At 48.2% G+C, this 23086-nt stretch overlaps 1 protein-coding gene across 3 annotated transcripts in view; it reads left to right on the forward strand.

Annotated features, from left to right (window-relative positions):
* Nucleotides 1–5373: 5373 nt before the first annotated feature.
* Vps37c (VPS37C subunit of ESCRT-I) overlaps nt 5374–23086 on the forward strand; it is a 28660-nt gene continuing 10947 nt past the window's right edge. The window contains exon 1 of one of the 3 annotated variants that reach the window (XM_032891633.1): nt 5374–5458. The gene's annotated coding sequence lies outside the window, so the exon portion shown is untranslated. Of the gene's footprint in view, nt 5459–8563; nt 8786–23086 lie in introns of those variants that run through there. The other 2 variants (XM_032891631.1, XM_032891630.1) reach the window with 2 other exon arrangements.

Genomic DNA, 23086 nt, shown 5'->3' on the forward strand with positions numbered 1-23086 from the left:
TCCAGGGGATCCAGTGCACTCTTCTGGCCTCTAAGGGTGTTTTCCCCCACCCCCATCCCATTACAGATGATTCTGAGCCACCATGTGGTGGCTCAGAATTGAACCCAGTACCTCTAGAAGAGCAGCCAGTGCTCGGAACAGCTGAGCTATCTCTCCAACCCACCCCCACGCCCATGGCCCCCACAGCAAATGAGTGAACACACACAATGGATATGTTCCCCCAAGCTCTGAGCCACTCAAACAAATGATCCAAACTGAAGGAGGGCTCTCAGGAACCCTGACGTATATCCAGTTGGAGAGACGTATGGAGAACTCAGCATATGGCTGTGGGCTGACATCTAGAGCGTGGTGCAGTCTGGGCTGAGCCTAGCTGTGGAATCAGAGGCAGCCTGCAGGTGAGACAAAGCAATGACTTCAAACAAAATTCCCACGTGATGAGCACCTATTATAGCTCCCCTGATAGGATCCAGGTTGGTCTGCCCATCCAGACATGCAAATAAATATTCTTTTTAATCATCTTGTCAGACAAACACACCTGGGAGCCTTTGGCCCCATGTTTACCTCCTTAAACTGGCACTACAGCATAGACTACAGAATAATACTCTTCTCCCCACAGGAGTCCTACTCATCCTGGGGACAACAGTGACAGTGTGGTCTGACCTCAAGGCTTGGGTGGTGGGTGGAGTTGTGGAATTGGAGCCCCACCTCTTACGCCTCCCTTTTGCACTTTGACCTGTCAAGCCATCTTCCCAAGTAGCTATGCTAATCTATCCACTGCTAGTCACTAATGAGAGCCATTGTGGTCCCAGGTCTTTGCCATGACATACATGCTTCCATTGATACTCTGGATTTTGGTGGCCCAAATACCTTTTATTTTTGAGGCAGCATCTCCTCTATCCCTGGCTGGCCTTGAACTTGGTATATACCCAGTGTGCTTTGAAATTCTGATCTTCCTGCCTCTGTCTTCTGAGTGCTTGGGTTTCGAGTGTGAGTCACCTTGCCGGGTTTATGCAGAGTATGGCAGGGGATGGAGCCCAGGGCTCCGAGCATGCTCCGTATACTCTGCTAACCAAGTCACATCTCCAGCCCCTAGGCACACGTTTTAAGAATTACACTGTTTACGTATGTAGGTATATGTTGCATGGAAGGGCAGGGTTGTATGGAAGTCACAGTGGAAGCTCATTCTCTCTTTCCACTATGTGGGTCTTGGAGACAGGATGAGGATTTAGCAGGAAATGTCTTTTCCTGCTGAGCCATCATCATCTTACTGTCCCCCAAAACTTAAAATTTTAAAAATTTAGGCGTGTGTCTGTGTGTGTGTGTGTGTGTGTCTGTGTGTGTGCATGTGTGCTTGTTCACGAATTTATGTGTGGGTAGATTCATGTGGGTGGATGCCAGAAAAGAGTGTTGGCTCTCCCAAAGCTGAAGTTACAAGTGGCCGTGAGCCACTCAGTATTGATGAGGGTCTTCTGTAAGATCCACAAGCAGGATTAACCATTGGGCCATCTGCCCAGCCCCACTCACACTAGACACTTTAAAAAATGTTATATTATTATTTTATATATATGGGTGTTTTGCCTATATGTATGTCTATGTACCATGTATATACCTGGTGCCTATGGAAGCCAGAGAGAGTGTTGGACCCCTGAGAATTGGAGTTACAGACATCTGTGAGCCACCACGTGGGTGCTGGGAATTGAACCTGGTTTCTCTGCAAGAACAGCCAGTGCTCTTAACCATAGATCATCTCTGAAGTGGCATAAAATGGAGACTTATCTACAAAATGTCTTAGGAACCAGCAAACATGTAGATATGGGCATACTCTAGAGCCCAACTCACAATTTGAATGGTTAAAAAACCACTTTGCTTTATTTTCAGCACTGGGGCTCAAGCCCCGGGCCTCACACATGCTGTCAAGCACTGTGCCATTGGGCTCCGTTGTAGCCTTTTAAAGGAATTTCAGAATCAAGGAAACTCAAACGGGGAGTGGATACTGAGTGAAGTTAAAGGGAGTCGTGAGGGACTGGCAGTGCAGCTCAGTTAGTGCAGGGCTGGCCTAGCACTCAGTGAGCTCCATCTCTTACACCACACGAATCAGCTGTGGTATGAATGATTCATGGTTGGGAGAGGGAGTCTGGAGGATCAGGAGTTCAAGGCCAGCCTTGACTACAAAGCCAGTTTGAGGCCAGCTTTGCTTGTATAAGACCCTTTCTCAAGACAAGTGAACAACCAAACAAGGAAAAAACCTCGGTTTGTGGTTTGTGATCCTAGCTTTAGGGAGGCTAAGGTAGGAGTTTGTGACCAGCCTGGGCTCCATAGTAAGTTTTGAGTTAGCCTGAGCTATGTAGTGAGTCCCTGTCTGCCCTTCTCCCAGTAAAAAGGCAAAAACAGACAACAAATAATAACCCTCCCAAATAAAGAGTAAATTTATTTAGAATAAAAGTATATGGGGGGGGCTGGAGGATTGTGGGGGAGAGGTTGGAGAAATGGCTCAGCAGTTAAGAGCACTGACTGCTCTCCAAGAGGTCTTGAGTTCAATTCAACCATCTGTGACAGGATCTGATGCCCTCTTCTGGTATGCCTGAAGAGAGCTACAGTGTACCCACATACATGAAATAAATAAATCTTAAAACAAAACAAAACAAACCAAAAAACCCAGATGTGGTGGTACACACCTGTAATCCTAGAGCTTGAGAGGGGAAGGCAGAAGATCAGAATTTCAAAGTCATCCTTGGCTACACAGGGAGTTAGAGGCCACCTGAGTGAAATGAGACTGAGAAAAGAAGGGGATTTAGCTGAAACTCTGAACACTGTCCCTGTTCTGGTTGCTGAGTCATGGGATACTATTAAGATCAACTTATAGGTTTAAAATTACTTTCATAACAAGTTGAACTGTTTCCTGGTTTTAGGTTTTACTTCAGTTTTGTTTAAGATAGGGTTCTGTTGGCTGGGCTGGAAGTTGCCATGTAGGCCAGGCTGGTCTCAAGCTTTGCAGTGGTCCTCCTGCCTCTGTCTCCTAAGTGTTGGGATTACACAATTGTGCTGTCACACCTGGTAAGATGTCCATCTTGAAGTCCTTATCCTTGGGGATATGCCCAGAGGTACAGGAAGGGCAGAGTTGGACAGCCTGGTACTGGCCAAATTGCTCTGGAACCCCTGTGCCCTGTTTCCTCACCCTGGGGTTACCTAACCCAGTTTGCACCTTTGATGGGTTTAGGGCGGGGCTGAGAAGTAGGAGAGATGGGGCAATTTTACGAAGTAACTCTTCTCAAGTTCTCAAGAAGGCTCTTTCCCCCTCTCTGGCTTTCTTGTCATTGGGACCATCTGCAGGGGGAGGGAGAGAGCCCAGGCCGAGGCAGGGGGTTGATTTGAAAGGAAAGGAGAGTGGAGGACACTACAATAGAATAACAGAGGAGAGAATTGTTGGCATGGGATATAAGAGGGATCAACAGAGAAAGGGACCTTAGAAGGGAACCATGGGTTTGCAGTGTAGGAGACGTAGTGAAAGGGCCACCTAGGGCAGTGGGATGTGTGAGAGGGGCCTCAAGTAAACAGATCAACTGGAAGAGGAAAGCAGGCCTCACCCTGAGGCAGCACCTACCAGGGCTTCCATCCCACATGCATCTTCTGGTATAGATGCTGGAGGCTGAACCTGCTCCTTTCCTTTTGGATTCTTGCTCCAGATGAGGCAGCCTTACACAATGGCTGCTATGTCACAGGAAAGGGGATGGCTGCATCCAGTGGTCCTTTGATGATTCTGGGTATTGAGGTCACCTCAAAAGCTCTGAACATCTAGAACGTCTCTCATCTTAAAATTTACCCTCACTGGCATGACTGGGACCCAAAGTCCTCTTCCTGTTTTCCATCCTTTAGGGGAGACGACTTGTTCCCCTGGATCAGCTTTCTATCGAAGAGTCCTCAAGTTTCCCGTTGGTAACTTCTGTTTCATGACATTTCACAGAATCCAGTGTTAGAGCATCTTGTGGACACGTGGATTCTCTGATCATTGGTGGCAGGTAGGTTGTGACTTGGGTAGGTGGCACCTGGTCTGCTCACTCCGTCCTGAGTGCCAAGCAGACATCACCAGTTGATCCCAGCACTCCTGACCTCTGGATAAAGCTGTAGAGTCCTGAGCAACATAGATCCCCTTCAGTAGAATGTCCTACTGGTCAGCACTGGCACTTGGTCGGGAGTGACTGGTGTTTCCCAAGCCCGACTGCTTTCTTTGGAAGAAGGGACACTGAGACCTGCAGAATGTGGCTTACCAGGATCTGTAAGGTAAGGCAGAGAGGCACCGGAATTCATGGTTTCTGGGCTTGGGCAGTCTCTTCCTGGGGTGCCGTGGGGAATGGATGCCGAGCATCCTGAGATGAGATGGAGATGCTCAAAGCTATGGGCAGCTGTCAGAGGTCTGCAGCTGCCACACATTGAAGTTCTTTGCCTGTCTCCACAGCACGCCAGACCCGCAGCCTTGGAGCAGGAGACAGGGACCAGAGGAGCAGTCACAGCTGAACTGGCAGCAGGAAGCCGCGGGTGGTGCTACAGGTTAGCGCTGGATCATGCCCAGCTTGGCAGCCCACAGTGTTTCCTCCTCTCCTCTGTTAGCATGGCAGTGGCTCATAAAATCACAAGCACCTTCTACTTGGACTTTACCAACTGGAACCAGATGTTGTACGAGCTGTGTCTACCCTGTGGTCTGCACACACCCTGGGATAGCTAAGAATGTGCGTGGCCCAGCACAAACTTTGAACTTACTCAAAATATTATGAGACTTGTTTTGTGTGTGATTTTGTCATTGTTGTACAGTTGTTGAATGTGAACTTTGAAGTGACATCATGTTTTGGGGTTGGAAACACATTTTCGTCTTTCTTTGGGGAACCCATGGTTGGGTTCAGCAGCTTAGATGAGGCTGAAATTCGGGACTTTTTGCCTCTGTTGCTTGAGAGCATTCTTGGAGTGCAGAGGGCCCTGGAGATGGGAGACCATACATGCTTCCCCAGGTTCTTGTGATGGGGATCTAGCTGGGAAATAGGGCAGGCCACTGGAAAAGGTCAGGCACTTCTCTGTCCCAGTGACTGCCAGGCATAGGCCTTGGAACAGGTGCTGATGCTAAGTTCATGTTTACCTGCGGGAGGAATGTAAGGAAGCAGGATCTACCAAGGTGGGGCCATCGCTGCGTGCCACATGGTCACATTGGGGAAGATTAGACAAGAGTGTTTACTCCCTCCCTAGCTCTATCGGGGGCTGGGTGCACCTTCCAGGAAAACTGGAGAGGGCAGACAAAAGCAAACTGAGAGGGCAGAGCCATTGTTACAGGTAGACATGAAGATAGGAAGCTTATCCATGTGGCCTGAGCCCAGAGCAAACTTGGCTTGGTTGGCAGCCCTGACTACCCTACCTGGATCACAGAGAGCCATTCACTCTCAGCCCAGGAGTCAACTATGAATGAGGCCTTGAGGTCACGATGGGTAATGGGGTGCGGAGGTCCCCTGGGTGACTGTGTTAGATTCAAGTACAGAGGGAAGGCTAGAGGGCAAGCTTGATTACCTCAGGTCCTTGCAATTGCAACCCCCCTTTCTGGGATGTTCTTTTAATTATGGTTTCTTTTCTTCTTTAAAACATTTTAGTTTTTTATTATTATTTTTTTTTTTTTTTCGGAGCTGAGGACCCGAACAGGGCCTTGTGCTTGCTAGGCAAGCGCTCTACCACTGAGCTAAATCCCCAACCCTAGTTTTATTATTTTTAAGTGTGTATGTGTGTGTGTGTGTGTGTGTGTGTGTGTGTGTACACGCATGCATGTCATGCATGTCTGTGCAGAGGCCATAATGGGGCATCGGATCCTCTGGAGCTAGAATTACAGGAGGTTGTAGGTTACCTGACCTGGGTGCTAAGAACTAAGCTTGGGTTCCCTTTAAGAGAAATATAAACTAGTGAGCAATCTCTCCAGCCCCATCATGGAGTATCTCGACAGAGGATGACTTCTGGGTCTCTCCTTGGCATTACACATGGGGAACTGAGTGCCAGGAAACAGAAGGGACTTGGCTAAGATTAATGTGGTTTAGTGGCACAGCATGAATTGGGACTTGGAACTGGAGGGTCCCAGGTTGAGTCCTGGCAAAGTGTCTTCCAGCTGTGAGGTTTAGTCAGGTAGCTGGGAATGGTCAGCTGAAGAGTTGAAAGGTTAGTTTGTGGCTTCCTGGCCCAGCCTGTGGGTCCAGAGGTGTCCTGACCTCCAACTAGTGTGGGGCTGCTTTGGGGATTCTATGAAGCCATGTCAAGGCATCCTTCCTAGTGCCTTCTTTCACAAGAGACCATTTCCTGTCACTGCTCTCCCTCCCTCCTATCATGCTCCAAGTCTGGTTATTCAAAAAGTCTACCACCACAGCTTGGCATTGACTGACCCAGTGTCTGCAGCAGGCTCTGTCAATTTCTCAGGTTCTGGTTGTTTGGGCTTTAGCTTTAAAAGTTTCCAGCACCTGCATATAATGATGCACAAAATGGAGTCTGCTTGTCAGCTGAAAATTAAAAAAAAATCACACAGCATAAGAGATGACAAAAACAGTGAGGTTCACTGCCCTGGCTGGCTCTCCCAACCACAGAGAAACAGTGTCAAGCAGGCTTTCTGGAAGCTGCTGTTAACAGTCCTCACTCTGACTTTGCGTTCTTGCAAAATGATATATTTGCAAAACAAACAGCATTGAGCGCCAGCGTGTTGGCTGGCACCCAAAGGGTTGGTAGGTAGCACCTCAAGCAAGGCATCTGTGTGTGTAGCTGTCTTCTGTCCTGATTCCTTCTGAGTAACTGTGCTCAAGGTAGGGGATGTGGTTCAGCTGGCAGCGTGCTTGGCTAGCATGTGTGAGGCCCTGGGTTCTCTCTCCAGCATGGCAGCTGTGCACTTGGCAGGGAGAGGTGGGAGGTTACTCTTGACTACTTTGAGAGTTCTAGGACAGCACAGGTGACTCGAGACCCAAGAACCCTGTCTCAGTCTCAAAAAAAAAAAAAAAAAAAAAAAAAAAAAAAAAAAAAAAAAAAAAAAAAAAAAAAAAAAAAAAAAAAAAAAAAAAAAAAAAAAAAAAAAAAAAAAAAAAAAAAAAAAAAAAAAAAAAAAAAAAAAAAAAAAAAAAAAAAAAAAAAAAAAAAAAAAAAAAAAAAAAAAAAAAAAAAAAAAAAAAAAAAAAAAAAAAAAAAAAAAAAAAAAAAAAAAAAAAAAAAAAAAAAAAAAAAAAAAAAAAAAAAAAAAAAAAAATCTGATTGATGAAGGTGGATTACGTGACACAAAGCCCATGAAGTAGAGTAAAGGGGAGGGAGTTCTGACCAATGGGAACGATGATGATCATTTTAGATCTAGAACATGAAGTAGAAAATTTGGGATATTCTGTCGAAATTCGATGACCCAAAAGAGAAACTCATGAAACAGACGTTCCCAGGAAAAAAAAATGGCCAGGGCTCTATTTATAAGGCTGGTGACGAATAAGAACTTGATTGTGGGGGTTGGGGATTTAGCTGAGGGGAAGAGGGCTTGCCCAGCAAGCGCAAGGCCCTGGGGTCGGTCCCCAGCCCCAAAAAAAAAAAAAAAAAAAAAAAAAGAACTTGATTGTAGGGGTTGGGATGCTGCAGATACAAGGTCACATTGTCCCATAATTATTGTTAGTCTCCTTAATAACCATTGCTCATGTCTATGCCTTACCTCATATCAATGTGATTATCAGGTAAACCTTTTGGGATGCATTAACTCAGCGGACTCCAAAGCTAAAATGTAGTCAAACAGCATCTCAGACCCAAGCAGAGATTTCTCCTAATTCCTCATTATCTACTGACCTGATGGCCCCAGAAATGTATTTGAAAAATGCCTTGGTGTATGCCTTGTTCTGTTACTTTACAAACTTCACAAAACACTTCTACATTGGAACAGGTTATTTAAGTCAAACTGAATTTGTGTCCCATGTCATGGTCACTCTTACTTGACTCAGAACAAAGTGTCTCTTATTCCCGTTGAGATGAGAGCTGCTTTGTGTGGACAGAAGTCAGATTCAAGTGAAGGAGGAGGCCTTGCATGACAGAGCCCAGGCACTGACATGGTTTTCTTAGGCTGGAAGCTAATATCCCAGGGTCCCCATAACCACTGTGGCCAAAAGGGAATGGTGTTCACCTCTTAGGTCTGGTTTCTTCTTATCCCTTCCTTGGAGCTTGTCACCCGGGGCGAGTGAGGATGGATGAAGTCTGATGCTTACACAGAACTACCCATCTACAGATGACTAAGTGCAATCTAGGGTCCTGACAAAGGGTACATAGCAGGGTTTGAAGGGGACACTTAGGACCTCAGCCATTATAGTCTTAGGGTCAAACTATAAAAAGGAGTGTGCGCAGCAGGTTAGGGATACCATGGTGCAAGACTAGGCCATTTGGACTTTCCCTTTGGAAATTCCATGCTTGTTTCTCAGGATACTCAGAACTTTTGTCAAACGAAGCCAAGCCTGCAAGTCTGCGCAGGCGCACTAGTAATGGGCGGAGCCCTACGTCGGGGGCGGAGTTAGGGGTGGGGCCTTCTCTGCGCGGGCGGGGCCGAGTGGCCTTCCGCGGGTGTTGCTCCTGAAGCCACCGGCGTATGAGTGCCGGTATCGTGGCCATCCCGAGGCCCACAAGGCAGGACGCCGGGAGCGCGGCGGAGGGGCAGTACGGCTCGCTCCCGGCTGGACGCGGGAGGAAGTCACATCCGGTAGGGGCGGGCTCGTGGATTCCGGAAGTGCAGGCAGCGGCTGATTGCCCGTGGCGGCGGCTCCGGTAGGTGAGCACCGCTGGGGAGGGTCTTGGGCAGCGGCGGACGGTGGCGAACCGTGCTGGGGGCGTTGCCGGCGAGCTCTGAAGCCTTCCGCCGGCTGGGTTCCTGGCCGAGGCCAGCGATTGGGCACAATGGGCGCGTGACTCCCTGTGGGCCTGCGCCCCTGCAGCACGGTGGGAGGGATGGAAGGTGGGAGGCTGTCCTCTCCGGTTGCCTCAGCCCCGCCCCCTCCCACCTATCCGCTAACGCCACGCAGTCCTTCACCCTCTGTAGGAGTATCTTGTGGTCACTATGTCATTGAGAACCTCTTTGCCTCTTGTACGGTTTGGGAAACTGAGGCCTGCGTGTATTCTGACTTGCCCCAGCGATATAGTGGAGTTGGAGGGACTCTGACCTTTGTTTTGCTGGCCTGTGTCTTTCCCCAGGGTAGCAATAGGTGGGGTTCTTCCTCTTTCTTCTGAATCCCGACTTGGATGTCCAGCATGGCTGAGCCATCCTTACTTCTGGGTCTTCTAGGTGTAAAGGACAGCAGTGTATGGTCCCAGCATATGTCTGGTTTTGCTTTGATTCTCCCCTCACAGCTGGCTAGGGGTGTTCTTCCACTTTTTTGGCGGATCAAGACATTCCCAGAGATGTGTCTGAGTTACTGGTAGAGTTGACTATAATCAGGTTCACATTTCTTGAGTCCAGCCTATACCTTGTCAATCAGATTAGGGCTATCCACCTTGAGCTAAGGAGCCTCACAGAGTACCAGGGCTCCTTCACTGCTCCATGCCTATTATCCAGGTGTCTACCTATAGTGTGTCACTCGATATTCAGTGTCAGCCCTGCAGCTAGAAATGGTGATGATATAGGGACTTAGAAGGGAAAGACTCTTCTTTGCTTAGTACCTAGGAAGGGACCTGATCTGGGGATTGTGGAACGGAAGGCTGCTGTGTGAAATGGTGGACTCTGAAATGAGTCTTTGTTCTTGGCCGTCATAGTGCCCAGAAAAGCCTTTTTCGTAAGATTGTCTTGGAAATCTGGCCCAGTGCCTTTGTCATTTCCATTAAGTAGAAAACATGATGGAGTACTTCAGTGGGGCTGTTTTTCTGTTGCTGCTTTGCCAAGCTGTAGTTCTGATTGCATGTGGGGTTGTCCTGTGCTGGGTACTGGTTTGGGAGTGTTTTGAACTGGATTCTAGATACAGAGAACACCTCTGAGTGACTGGTAATCCTAGTTTACGGAATTGGCTAGTATCAACTAGTGAGTGGCTGTTAGGATTTTTTTTTTTTTTTAACTCCCTTGTCTCTTTTCAAAGCAAACGTGACTTTAACTCTAATACTGCCTCCCAGATGCCTCAGTTGCCCTAATGTGTTGGAGCTTAAGAATTGTTTATGGTAATTCTGGTTGAAAATGCAGAGCCCCCATCTCTGGAGAGTCTTGTGATGTTATCTGGCCGGAGCCCCAGGAGTTTGTTTTTAACACACACACTGCCTGGGTGATTCAGATCTTGATGCAAATTTGTAGATTTGCTGGGCCACTGGAGCTTGGATATGAGGTGGGTATCAGGATTCTTGTTGCCTCTTGCTTATTGCTTTGGCATGTGTTAATGTGCCGTTCAGAGGGCTTTGAGATAAATAGCCACATGACTCATTCCTGGACACTTTTGGCTCCTAGTAGTGGGGTTTTTCCAGACGGACCAATGAGGTCATTGAGGACCTGCATTGGAGCAGTTGAATTGCTGTTGTGGGCGGCGGCGGGGGTGGGGAGGTTGTGTTAGCAGTTTCCTCTTGGGATCTGGAGTTCCTGGAAGGTGCTCATCTGTCCCTACCCAGACTGCCCTGTGACACAGGTTTCAGCGATGGCCACAGCCTTTAGGTTGTGCGGGCTTTGGCTGCATGTTCCACAAATCCCTTCCTCCATTCTCTCCTCTTTACCTGCTTTCCCTGGCTGTCTGGAAGAAGGTAGATATCAAACAGGTTTGCCTTGATTGGGCTGGAGTTGACAGGTGAGGCCCTGGGGCTTAGGATGGGCTCCAGAAGGGAGTCTCCACTGTGAACTTCAAGGTAGCTTCAGCTAGCTGGGCCTCTTCACTGAAGACCTGTGAGTGTTTTAACCCCCACAGCGAAGGTATCCATCTCCTCGCCAGGTTCGCAAGCAGCAGAAGGAGCAGGCTAGGATTGTGCTGTTACTTTATTTTCCTGCCCCATAAACAGCAACTTTGCATTTAATATCTTTGTGAGCAGAGGGCTTAATGTGTTGGGTACTTTTCCTGTTGCTGCGGTAGAAATACCTGGACACAGTCCATCAAAAAAGTGAAGGGGGTTAACTCAGGGCACAGACCTTTCTGAGGTGGAGTGATGGTGGCGGGAGCTTGAGGTGGTTGATCATGCTGCACTGTTGTCAGCCATCAGAGCCGTGGATGCTACTGCTCAGCTCATGCTCTCTGCTCAGTCCAGGACCTCAGCCTATGCTGCTGTCCACAGCTGAGGTAGGAAGACCTCTTTCAATTAAGTGAGTAAGACAATCCCTCACAGGCCTGCCCTGGTCTCCTAGGTGGTGAAAGACCTGTCTCATTGACAAACCACCATGGTTACTTTTTATTTCATCATTTTTAGATGGGGCCTTGTGTAGGCCAGACTGGCTTTGACTTGCTCTGTAACAGAGGAACCTTGAACTTCACCTTCCTGCTTCCACTACCCAAGTGCTGGGGTTACAGGCCTGTCCTACCACACCTGACTTGTGTCGTGCACAGGATCGCACCCAGGGCTTCACCTGGGCCAAATAAGCACTCTTCCAACTGAGCCAGGCCTTGATTTAAACTGTTTTAAATTTGCCATGACTCGTGTTGTGTCCCAGGATGTGGTATATCTTGGCAAACGTTTTAGGAAAACTTCAGAAAAAAGCGTGTCCTGCGGTTGTGTGGAGTGTTCTATAAATTTCAGTGGTCAAGTCCAGTCTGTTGGGAGTGGTGGCCACTTGTTTTCTCTCGTCTTGGAGGGAGACACCCCAAAGACCTAGTACCCTTCATTCTTAGTATTATGGCCTTAGGTAAGTGGCCTAGGGTGTAGGGAGGGACCTCAGTTCTCTGTTTTATCTCTCTGAGCTTCTCAGCAGCAGCAACTAACTAGCAGCTCTTCCTTAAACTCCCAGCCGCCAGAGGCCCGCTGCTCTCCCACAGTCCCGCTGCTCTCCCACAGTCCCTTGCCTTTTGTAGCTTCTGTTCTTGCTCTGCACAGCTTTTCACCTCTGCAATCTGCTCCCAGCACGTCCATCTTTTTTCTCAGTCTCTGTCCCTGGCCCTAAGAGGCCACTGCCACCTGCTAGCTGCTGCTGGGTGCGGAAAGCTGGCAGCCCTGGAGTTACCTGTTCTTCACACAATCAGCTCGGCGTTCTCTACTCCTTGGCAACCAGAGTACCGCAAGCAAGCTTTCTTGGGGCCTGTGCTGCAGCATTCAGGACAGTGCAGGGGAGTGAGGAGGTTTCCCAGCAGAGGGAGAGCATACCTTTCTTAGCTGGCCAGTCAGTCCTACAAACTCACTAGCTGTCCCAGGTTGGGGCAGAGCTCCTCCCTGACGGGGTTGAGGATTTGCTGCTATGAGGTCCCTTGTGATGAAGTCCAGAGTAGTAGCCATGGTCTTGGCTATCTGAAGGGCATCCTTGCTTTGATGTGGCCTCAAGAAACCAAATTCCCCCAAGTAAAGCCTTTGTGGGTGTCCTGGCCTTGATAGTTGTATGGTCAGAGCAAAATCCTTGGAGAATGACTGTGTCTGGCTTGGGTTTCCTCTGGGAGACTGAAGTCCTAACAGCCGGAGGGGTTTTGACAGCATGATTTGTCAATTTACAGAATTGTCAGAGAAGTGGCTAATTTATTGGCAGCTTATGCAATTTTCATGAAAATGGGAGTTGCTTAAGTTGGCTGTCTCTGGTAAAACTTCGGGAGTGGAGGAGGCCACAGTGTTCCTAACAACTCTCCCTCAGTCTGGGAGTCGGAAGATTTCCACCTCCTCTGTCCTTGCCCAGCCTAGGGCAGGTTGTTTAAGTACTGCTCTGGGTAATTACTTACATCTGGGAATGCTGGGAAGAAGGGGCTAATGGTTGCCGGTCAAATCCTACTTATGCCTGACAGCTTCCATAAATCAAAGGGAAAAATTAAATGACACTTCTAATAAAGATCTCTTATACAATAAACATTTTATTTACTTATTTTTCTTTTTTGAGATAGGGTCTCTACATAACCCTGGCCATCCTGGAGCTTACTCTAGATCAGGCTGTTCTTGAACTCAGAGATCTGTCTGCCTCTGCCTCTTAGATGCTGGGAATAAAGGAGCCTCCCACCATGCTCACAAGTCTTGGGTTTGAAGTTAGGGTTAGTGGAGTTGACTGAGACTGCCAAGGAACCCTGCAACTGAGTGACGAAAGCTGACAATTAGAAGGTGGACAGAGGACTAGACCAGTATTTCTCCAGAGAATATATGAATAATGACCAAAAGTCCCTAAACAGATATGTGTGCATCATTAGTCAGGGAAATGCAAATTAAAATCATAGTGTAACACAAGTATGCTGGCTGGATGAGCACTAAAAATAGGAAAAGAGCCTGGTGGTGGCTCAGTCGGTACAGCGCACAAGGACCGGAGAAGCCTCGTAAAGGCTGAGCACGTGTCACAAGCCTTTGCTGGGGAAGGTGGAGACAGGAGACTTTGAAGCCCATTGGCCAGCCCATCTAGCCAATCAGCTAGCCTCAAGTTACACACATACATGTATACACACACCAGTCAGAATATACATCACATATACCACACACACATACATGTGCCCACACCAGTAAGAATACACATCACCTATACCACACACATTATTAAGAATATATATCACATATACCATATGCTCACACACATACATGCACATACACCAATAAGAATAAACACAGTCACCACACACATGCACATGAGTCACACATTAAGTGAAATAGGAAACAAGTGTTAATGAGAATGTGGAGAATTGAAGGCTTGTGGCAATGTGAAGTGGTTTACCCACTGTGGGAAGCAGCACGGTGATCCCGCAACCGATCACTTACTGAGTGACACAGCAGTTCTGCTTCTGTATCTGCGCTGAAGAAATGAAAGCAGGAACTGGGACAGCCATTTGTGTATGAACACAGCAGCCACTTCCCCAGTGTCTGTGAACAGGACAGTGACATGGAATGAGGTACAGGTATCCGGCAGCCAGAGTCCAACAGTCTCACATGGATGAAGCTCAGAGACAGCGTGTTGTATGAACTGTGATGCTCAGAGAAGAACAACATCTTGTTTTTGTTCGGTTTGGTTTGGTTTGAAACAAGGCCTCACTGTGTAGCCCAGGCTGGCCTGGGATTCACTGCAGTCCGTCTACCTCAGCTTCCCATGGCCCTGGGATCCCAGGCATGAGCCATCACACCTGACTGTGGCTTTTCTTTTGTGAAGTTTCTAGACTAGTCAGATTCATTGGTGGTTGCCAGGTCAGGAGAGGAAAGAGAAGGTCAGTATTTAATGGGTGCAGGTCTGTCTGTGTGGGGTCATGAAAAGTTCTGGAGACAGATGGGTGGTGATGGTCGTACAACAAAGTAAATGTATCTAATGTCCAAAACTGTACACTTCAAAATGCTAAAACGGGGATGATAAAAGGGCTCAGTGCAGTGGTTCTCAACCTTCTTAATGCCGGGACCCTTACACAGTTCCTCATGCTGTGGCGACTCTTACCATATAACTATAATTTTGCTACTGGGATGAATTGTAATGTAAGTCTCTGTTAGAGGGGCCGTGACCCACAGGTTAAGAACCACTGGCTTACTGGGTAACAGGCTCCAAGCCTGATGACCTGAGTTTAATTCCCAGGGTCTAGTTGTTGGAAGGAGAGAACCAACTCCTGCAAGTGGTCCTCTGATCTTAACACATGTGCTGTGGCACACATGCACCCATATACAACACATATTATAAATGATAGAAAAAATTAAAAATGACAAAACGATAGGTTTTATAAATATTACAATTAAAGATTAAAACTAAGGCATGGCTTTCAAATCTTATAAACTTTTAGTATTGAAGATGGATCTCTTACAGGCAGCACACAGAAAGGTGTTGCTTTAAAAAAAAAGTCAGAATTATTGCCTTTAAAACTTTTTAAAATTTTATTTTATGTGTATGGGTATCTTACCTGCATGATCTATATCTATATACTGCTTGAATGCCGGATGTGAGACATCAGATTGCCTGGGACTAGAGTTACAGATGGCTGCCATGGCAGTGCTAGGAATTGAACCTGTATCCTGTGGAAGAGCAGGTAGTGCTCTTAACCACTGAGCCCTGTCTCCCACCCCCCAGTGTTGCCCTTCCTTCCTTCCTTCCTTCCTTCCTTCCTTCCTTCCTTCCTTCCTTCCTTCCTTCCTTCCTTCCTTTTAAAGATGTATTTATTTATTTCATGTATGTGAGTACATGGTCTCTGTCCTCTGACACACCAGAAGAGGGCATCAGATCTCATTACAGATGGTTGTGAGCCACCATGTGGTTGCTGGGAATTGAACTCAGGACCTCTGGAAGAGCAGTCAGTGCTCTTAACCACTGAGCCATCTCTTTAGCCCCCAGTGTTGCCTTTTCATTGGGGGTGATTAGACCACATTCCTGTGTGAGAGAGACTTTTGCTGTTCCTTTCCATCTGCCCCACAGTCTTTGTTCTTTTCTCCCATTTTTGTGATTTTTAGGTGCGGAGTGTCCTCACGTCCTCCTTTTGCTGCTCTGTTGGCGTCTAACAGGAGCACGTCTTTTTAGCGCTGCTTTAAGCATATGCAGTGTGCGCTTCTCATTTGTCACAGCTCGTTTCAAGGGCCCTGTGCCTCTTTACCTTCAGGGTTGAACCTTGCGTGATGTGTCTGTTGCCCCCTCCACCACAACCTTCCTCCTCCCCCACCCCTGCAACCCCCCGACCCCGCTTCATGCTACAAATCCTAGTGCTCTGCACAGTTGCATTGTGAGGAACATAAAACGGAAAGGCCAAGTCTTCTGTTTGTTTTCGAGCGTTCTGTGTTCCTCTGTGCTGACCCGGAGCTCTCTCCTTGCGCGTTCCTCCTGTCTTGCGGATTTCTTTGAACATTGCTTGTAGTTTGTTACTTGACGGATTCTTTCCGCTTTCAGAGGGCTAAGGGAAGTCTTTGTTTTTGCAAGAGGCCTCCCCAGGCCTGGTCTCTCAGTTCTTTACAGAAGCTGTTCCAGTGTCTGCCGCTTGCGTTGCTTCATAGGTGCTGTCTGCCACCAGTCTTTGTTCTTTTGTTCTTGGCGCTTCTTTCCCCACCTCTAGTTGCTTTCTTGTCACTAGGCTTAGACAGCTTATTTCTCAGTTACTGTATAGATGTTCGAGGTCCCAGGCATTGAACTTTGGGTTCACATACACTAGGCGAGCATTCTACCACTGAGCTCTGTCCTCTTCCAGCAGTTTGATTGTATTGTGCTCAGCCTACTTTCTTCATGGTTCTCATTTGGGGATTCACTGTATTGTTCTGTGGCTTATAGCTTTCATTTCCAGCCATTGATTCTTAAAGCTGTCATCCCATCCCTCTCCCTTCCTCTCCTCTGGGGACTTCCGTTATATGTGCTGAGTGCTTACAGTCACCCCTCAGAATTCCTATTCTTTTCCCTTATCATTTCCTCTTCGTGGTTCACTTCAATAGTTTATGTTTGGGTTGGTTTTTTTTTTTTTTCCTTTCTGCAGAATCTAATCTGCCGATGTCTAGTCCGATATACAGTATTGTTTTTCAATGTAGGAATAACCTTTTCTCTTGACGTAATTATAGTTCAAGTCAATATTTCCTATACTCAACCTTTTAAAACATAAGCTTCTTGAACATATCAAATATAAATCATATGTGTGTGTATTACATGAAATATGCTTGCTATGTTAATATCCTTGCTTGCTAATTCTGTTACCTATATATTTTAAGGGTCCATTTTTATTGGTTGTTATGTCCTGTTTTAGTCTTTCTGTGTTAAGTTCTGATTGACGGTCAGATGTACCTTGTTGGATATTTTACTTGTTGGATATTTTATTTATATATTGTATGTATATTGTTACTTAAAAAAAACCCAGAGCCTTGACAGCCTGCCTCTACGCTTTGTTAGCTGTGATCAGACAGCTCTTACAGCAGAGCTGGGTTTCCCCGCTATGAAGGTAATGTCTTCTGTGGATCTCTAACAGCCTGCAAACACGAGGTCTTCCCTCATATGCTGGCCACACTAGTACTGATTTTCTTGACTGGCTGGGACCTGGGGATCCTCTGTACATTTACGGGGCTTCTTTCTATGTAACTCCTGTCCCCATGGTTCTCTGTCCTGTGAGTGCTGGCACTCTTGGTTTCCTGGACTCTCAATCCCCTTCCCAACTCCCCGAGCCATCTTGAAGTCTGTGAGAGTAAGCTGGGGGCAACCCTAGAACTTACTTTGTCCTGTTTCCCTGAGCACCATTCTTCTAGGCTTCCTGACAGCCTGTATTTAAAAGCTGTTCTGCACTTCTGTTGTCTAGCCTTTCAGTTCTTTGAGGTCATGAGTGCAAGTGCGAGTGTGTGTGTGTGTGTGTGTGTGTGTGTGTGTGTGTGTGTGCACGTGTGCGTGAGTGCATGCGTGAGCGTGATGGTAGGGATCTACTCTGAAAGTGGAATCCCTTAGGCACTCATTGAATGCCTGGTATGTGTTCTGCATTTGGGGATGCAGATGTGAGTGATGGGCAGAGAGCTTTGCTTCTTACTGGAGAACTATGCTGTTTTGTCATAGTAAATGCTGCATGGTATTTACGTAGAACCCTAAAAGGGCATGGATTCTTTAGGAGGAGTGAGCAAGGAAAACTTCATAGAGATGTGGTATTTGAGGAATAAGCAGGAAAAAAAGGCAGGGCCACACACAGTGAATTCCTTCAGAGCTGCTGTTATTATTACTGAGTGACTGGAAATGTGTTTCCGTGCTGGGAGAAGGTTAGGCAGGGAGAGTTGGGATGAGCAGAGCAGCCCATGGGTGCTGGAGGGCTCAGGGCTGGATGGAAACGGAAGTTCAGGGTCAGCAGATGTCATATGTCAAGCTAAGGAGCACAGATCGAAACACAACAGCAAGGCGCTGGGGAGCCATGGGAGGTTTCATAGCAGGAGCACGAGAGCTTCTAGGGTATTCCCCTGAGGTTTCCAGACATGTGGAAGAGGGCCGAGTCCTTTGGAACCCAGTAAGTCGCTTCTGGAGAGGCCAGTTTGTGACAGTAACCACCTTTTGGCTTTGATGATGGCCTTCATGGTTCCTTCCAGAGCCAAGTGGGTATGAGGAAACTTTCACCCAGTTTCTTGTTTTCTGTGCCTCGCCTGTTGTCCTTAGGGGACCAGTCTGCCTGTTTATGACTCTGCCCATCCCAGAAGTTTCTGGGGCTGGACTTGGCCCTCGTGAGGGTAGGTTCTGCAGCCACCCCATCTAGTCAGCCTGGGATGGCCGTCTACCAGGATCCCCTTGTTGTGGACTTGGAGCAGAGGCACCTTGTGACCCAGGCCTGACCTCATCTTAATCTTTCTGTAAGGGATGATTGACTGTCTGCTCAGCTTGTTCTGTGCAGCCTAGAGGTGAGGGATGGGAGGATGGACAGCTGCCTTCGCAGCTTTTAGAGACAATGGTTAGGGCATAGCAGAAAGGAAGGAAGGAAGCCTGTGTGTGGTCACTGAGCAGAGTTTTCTTTCAACTCTGAGCCACAAGTTAGGGAAGGAAGAGAAGGAAGAGGCACTGCCAGTGGCCGGGTGTCTCTTTCAGAAAGTTTGAAGACTGCTGTCTATTCAGACATCTGTTTCATGGCAGTTCTGTTGACTGACGATGACTGTTATTGATCTGGTCAGATCCTGTCATCCAGTTCCATCACTCTGAGACAGACGATGTCTCGGGAGGAGTCCAAGTACCTGTTAGAGGAACTTGGGAAGTGCTGAGTGGAAGAGGTGTGACCGTGTGACTATGATTGGGCACCGTGCCAGCCTAGCCATGGCGAGCCCTGTCCAATAGCAGGGGGGTAGACCTTTGTAAAGCCCCCTCTAAGGAAAGGAACTAAGGCACAGGGAGATTGTATTCCTTGCCCAGGCTTCCCAGCCAGAGAAGGCTGTTAGCTTCCCAGATGTTAGGTCGGCCCCACAGAGCTGAGATCTGGGGGAGGAATGGTTCTGGGGGATGCTGTGCCCAAGCAGGCCCTGGCGGACTTTAGCCTGAGTGCTGGTAGAGGAATGCAGGCTTCATACTGGGTTTGCTACAGATTGTGTTCTGTTGGGTTCTGAACATAGGCTAACAGGCCCTGCTCCTTGGAGGCTGCCTGCAGTCTGTCTATAGTAACCATCCTTTACTAAGTTTGTCCCCAGAGCCAGACACTGGTGTACAGTCATGGAATCAAGACATATGTGTTAGCCTGGTGTGGACCCCTCTTTGCCCTACTGAAGATATCATAGCCAAAAGGAAGTAGAAGAATGGGGCTTAGGGAGTGGTGCAGGTCAGTGTCAGCAGATGGGGCAACTTAGGACAGTAGTCTCCAGGCTTCATCCAGCTTCAGGAAAGAGAATGGGAAGCCAGAGGGACCCAGCTGACTTAGAGAAAGATCAACCCAGAGGGGCTGGACAGTTATGGCAGGGAGGAGGCTCTGGAGGTGGAAAATCATCTTAGAGCCTGTGCCAAGGCAGCAATGGCTGGATGGTGCTCTTGGAGACTCAGGAACACCGACTGAAGGAAGCAAACTTGATGGTTGGGTATGGACAGTGAGGCCCATTTCTGGCCTGAAGAGGGATACTGAGGCACTGGGGATGACTTTGAGAAACTGACGTAAATAAGTGGTTGCTGGAGGGAGAGAGAACCTGGGGTTGGGTATCTCAGCAGGTTTGGGAGCGGTCTCTCCAGCACACACAGTGGGCCGTCAACGGAAAGCGAGGAGTCTGCTGGGGACTCAGCCTCTGTAGCTTGCCTTTGCTGGTAGGGTGCTCAGCCAGCCGGTGACAGTCCAAGTATGGGCAAATCCGGTTGATACCAGAAGTCATTCTGGAGGCCCCACTCTTGGCTTGGTGGGCTGCTCACTCCCTCCAGCAACGCCTTGCACCAGGCCGGCTTCAGGCAAAGTAGGCAGTTTTTCAGTAGGCCTAAAGAACAGTGGGCTAATTGTGTAAATATTTACACGGAGGAGGCAATCTCTTTCACAAAGCCTTATCCTGAGCGGTTGCATTCCATGCCTGATGCCTTTTATTCGAAGACTTGTCCTTGTGGACTTGGTTCACAGTGATGTGGAGCCAGTTTGAGAAGCCACACCTGGCTGCTCTGCTCCGATGCTCACCTAGCAGGCGGGCAGCCTGGCAGGGCTGACAGGCAGCATTCTGTAACCATAGGTGTGAACGTGTTGTGTGTCGAAGTTGTTGTGTCCTGTCTAGCACTTTAGAAATTGTTACCTTCTTATTAAATCCTTCTAGCCCCTTGATGATGGTAGCATCAGAGCCCAACAGCTGAGTAGGTCACCAGAAAAGGCTCAGCGGATCCAAGTTTAGATGTGTTTTGCTACAAAGCTCTGATCTCTTTTGGGGACCCTTCACACTTGAGGGTGGGGAGGAGCCTCCCGCCCCCATCCTAGCATTGCCTAGAAAGAGTGAAAATCGGGGCTGGCAAGGTGGTCCAGCAGGTAAAATATGCTTGTTGCACAAACCTGGTGACTTGTTTGTTCCCTGGGACACACATAAAAATGACAGAACCAACTGCAGGAAGTTGTCCTCTGACCACTCTCCCACTTGCATACACTAATAATAAAGTTAAAAAAAAATAAGATTAGTTTGGGGGTGTCTCAGAAGTAAATCTCTTTCCTAATGATGATTCATTTTGGTTTTCATCCTGATCGGATTTAGAATTGCCTCAGAAACAATTTTCTGGGTTTGCCTGTGAGGGATTATCTAGACTAGGTTAATTGAGCTGGAAGATACATCCTCAACGTGGTGGTCCCATGGGGTCCGTAGTGTGGATGCCTCATGCCCTTGCCAGCATGCCTTCCTACCCACAACGGGCCACGTCTGGAGTGTGAACCAGAAGCCCCCCTTCCTGAAGGGCGGTGTCGGGTATTTTGTTTCAGTGGTGACATAACTAATACACCTAATTGGTGTGAGGCCTGGGGTCCCATCCCCAACATGGCAGAAATGGCAATGATACCTAAAGCCCGCCCACCCAATGACTTATATTCCTTCTTATATTTCCTTCTGTGGTTTATATTCCAAGTTTTCAAATCACAGGGAAGATCAGTTCCATGATACTGGGGCTCCCTTGGGACTCCCATACTTGGGGCCATGGCTGGAGTCATTCTAGGAACAAAAAGTGGAGCAGGTAAACTAATGTTTCTGCTTTAAGCACCAGGATTAGGAAGGTTTCCAAGGCAACAGCAGGTATCTTTGCTATTAGGGGTAGGTCAGGTCTAGTTCTCTGGAGCTTGCACTTTGTAGGTTGCTATGGTAGCAGCTTCTTCCCAGGCTCTTGGTAAGTGGAGGGGTTTATGAGAAGCTGAGGGGCATCACCTCTCCCTGCAGTGTGATTTCAGGCTGGCAGGTAATGCTGGCTGCTGCGGTGAGCGGGGGATGAGCCCACGGAGCCTCATCCTAGGGATGCGTTAGGATTCGGTACTCTCGTGCCTTCTCCCTGAGCAGTTAGTTCTTCAGTTGCCTCTGCTGTGGGCTGGGGTGTGGCCAGAAATAACGCTCCAGTTGGCCTAAATCCACTGGTCCTAATCTGGCTTATGGCCTCACCATCTGGGTCATATTGTGTTGCCGTTGTTCAAAGCTTATGGAATGGTTTGTCAAGATATGAAGTCATGAAAAGAAGGTGAGACCAGCAACAGTGTGGATGGCAGCAGACCAGCAAGACACAGGCCATCATTTCGTCACTGTGCCCACCGGGAGGGAGCATCAGAGCATGTGGTGTGGCCTGGCTCTCCCTCCTTCGTAGTCTGCCATTCCCGTGTGCGTGGTCACCAAAGGACATGGTGTCAATTTTAGTTACAGACCACAGCCCCGGGTTTTTGTGGCCCACCCCAAGTGGGGCTGTGCATATAAGCTGGGCATTGTGGCTCTCCTGGGGAGTTGGCCAGTCTGCACAGCCATCACTGTCTCCTGCAGTTAGAGTCCAGTGTGGGGTCAGGGTCCATGACTTTAAAAGGGTTCCTGGTCCTCATTCCATGCTTGGCCTCTGACTTGGGGGCTTGGCCTTCCCACATGACCATAGGTGAGACCCCTAGTGATGGTGAAGACTGCAGAGGAGGCACAAGTTAAACAAAGGAAAGCCAGGGATGGGGTGGGGTGGGGAAACAAGCCGTGCTCTTTCCCTTCCCAGTGCCGGCTACAGGGGCCCATTTTCTACCCCTACTGGGAAGGTGCTGCTACTTCCCCTCTCTCTGTCAGTCTGATCATCTCTGCAGAGGTGTCAGTGTCACCTCCCTAAGACCTGTTACCCTGCTGTAGCTGTGACACTGCACAGCTGCCTCACCAGGTCCCCTCCTAGAGGCTGCAGTGGCCCTCAGACCCGCCCAGCACCAGCGAGCACCTGTCTGGCCTTTGCTGCTCTGAGCTCTGGTTCTCCCCACCTCCCTGTCACTGACTCCTTCACTGGCTCACAGCCTATGCCTCTCCTCCACCTGTGTTCATAAGGACTTACGTTTGTTTGTTTGTTTGTTTTTTAAAGGCATTTTTAGAAACTGAGTTCCATAAGAAGAAGGAGAAAGCTTTTTTTGTTTTGTTTTTTAATGTGTCTACTGGACTAGACTCATAAAATTCAACGTTTACATACTTCCCTCTGCCCCATGATATGGGACAGCATTGGTCTCGGCATATAGTAATTGCTCAATAAATGCCTGTAACTTATAGGGATGGTGGACATGAAGGAAGGCTTGAGCAAGCAGGAAACTGGGCTGTTCTGATTCTGCAGCTTGTTGAACTTGTCCTGGCTGGCCTGGTGTCTCTCTCCTCTCCTTCCACCTTCACTTGGCAATTCTGAATTGCCTCCGAGCAGGTCTGTGCTGGGTACTTGAAAGACAAAGATGAATGCCCAGGGCCTTACCCATTCTCACATGGCTCCCACTTTCCCTTCCCCAGCTGCCCACTCCACTGTCCTCAGGGGACCATCCAGCATCTCAGTGTCACAGTGGTCATGAGAAGGGAAGTCTGTCAGAGCCCTGGCACCAAGGCCTGAGGAAATTTGGACTTGCCAGCCCTCTAGAAACAAAATCCTAAGACTTGGTCCCTAAATAATGTGTCATAAGCCGTGCTCCCCACCCCCACCCTT

The sequence above is a fragment of the Rattus rattus genome, chromosome 2, assembly GCF_011064425.1.
Source record: "Rattus rattus isolate New Zealand chromosome 2, Rrattus_CSIRO_v1, whole genome shotgun sequence".
NCBI classification, from domain to species: Eukaryota; Metazoa; Chordata; class Mammalia; order Rodentia; family Muridae; genus Rattus; species Rattus rattus.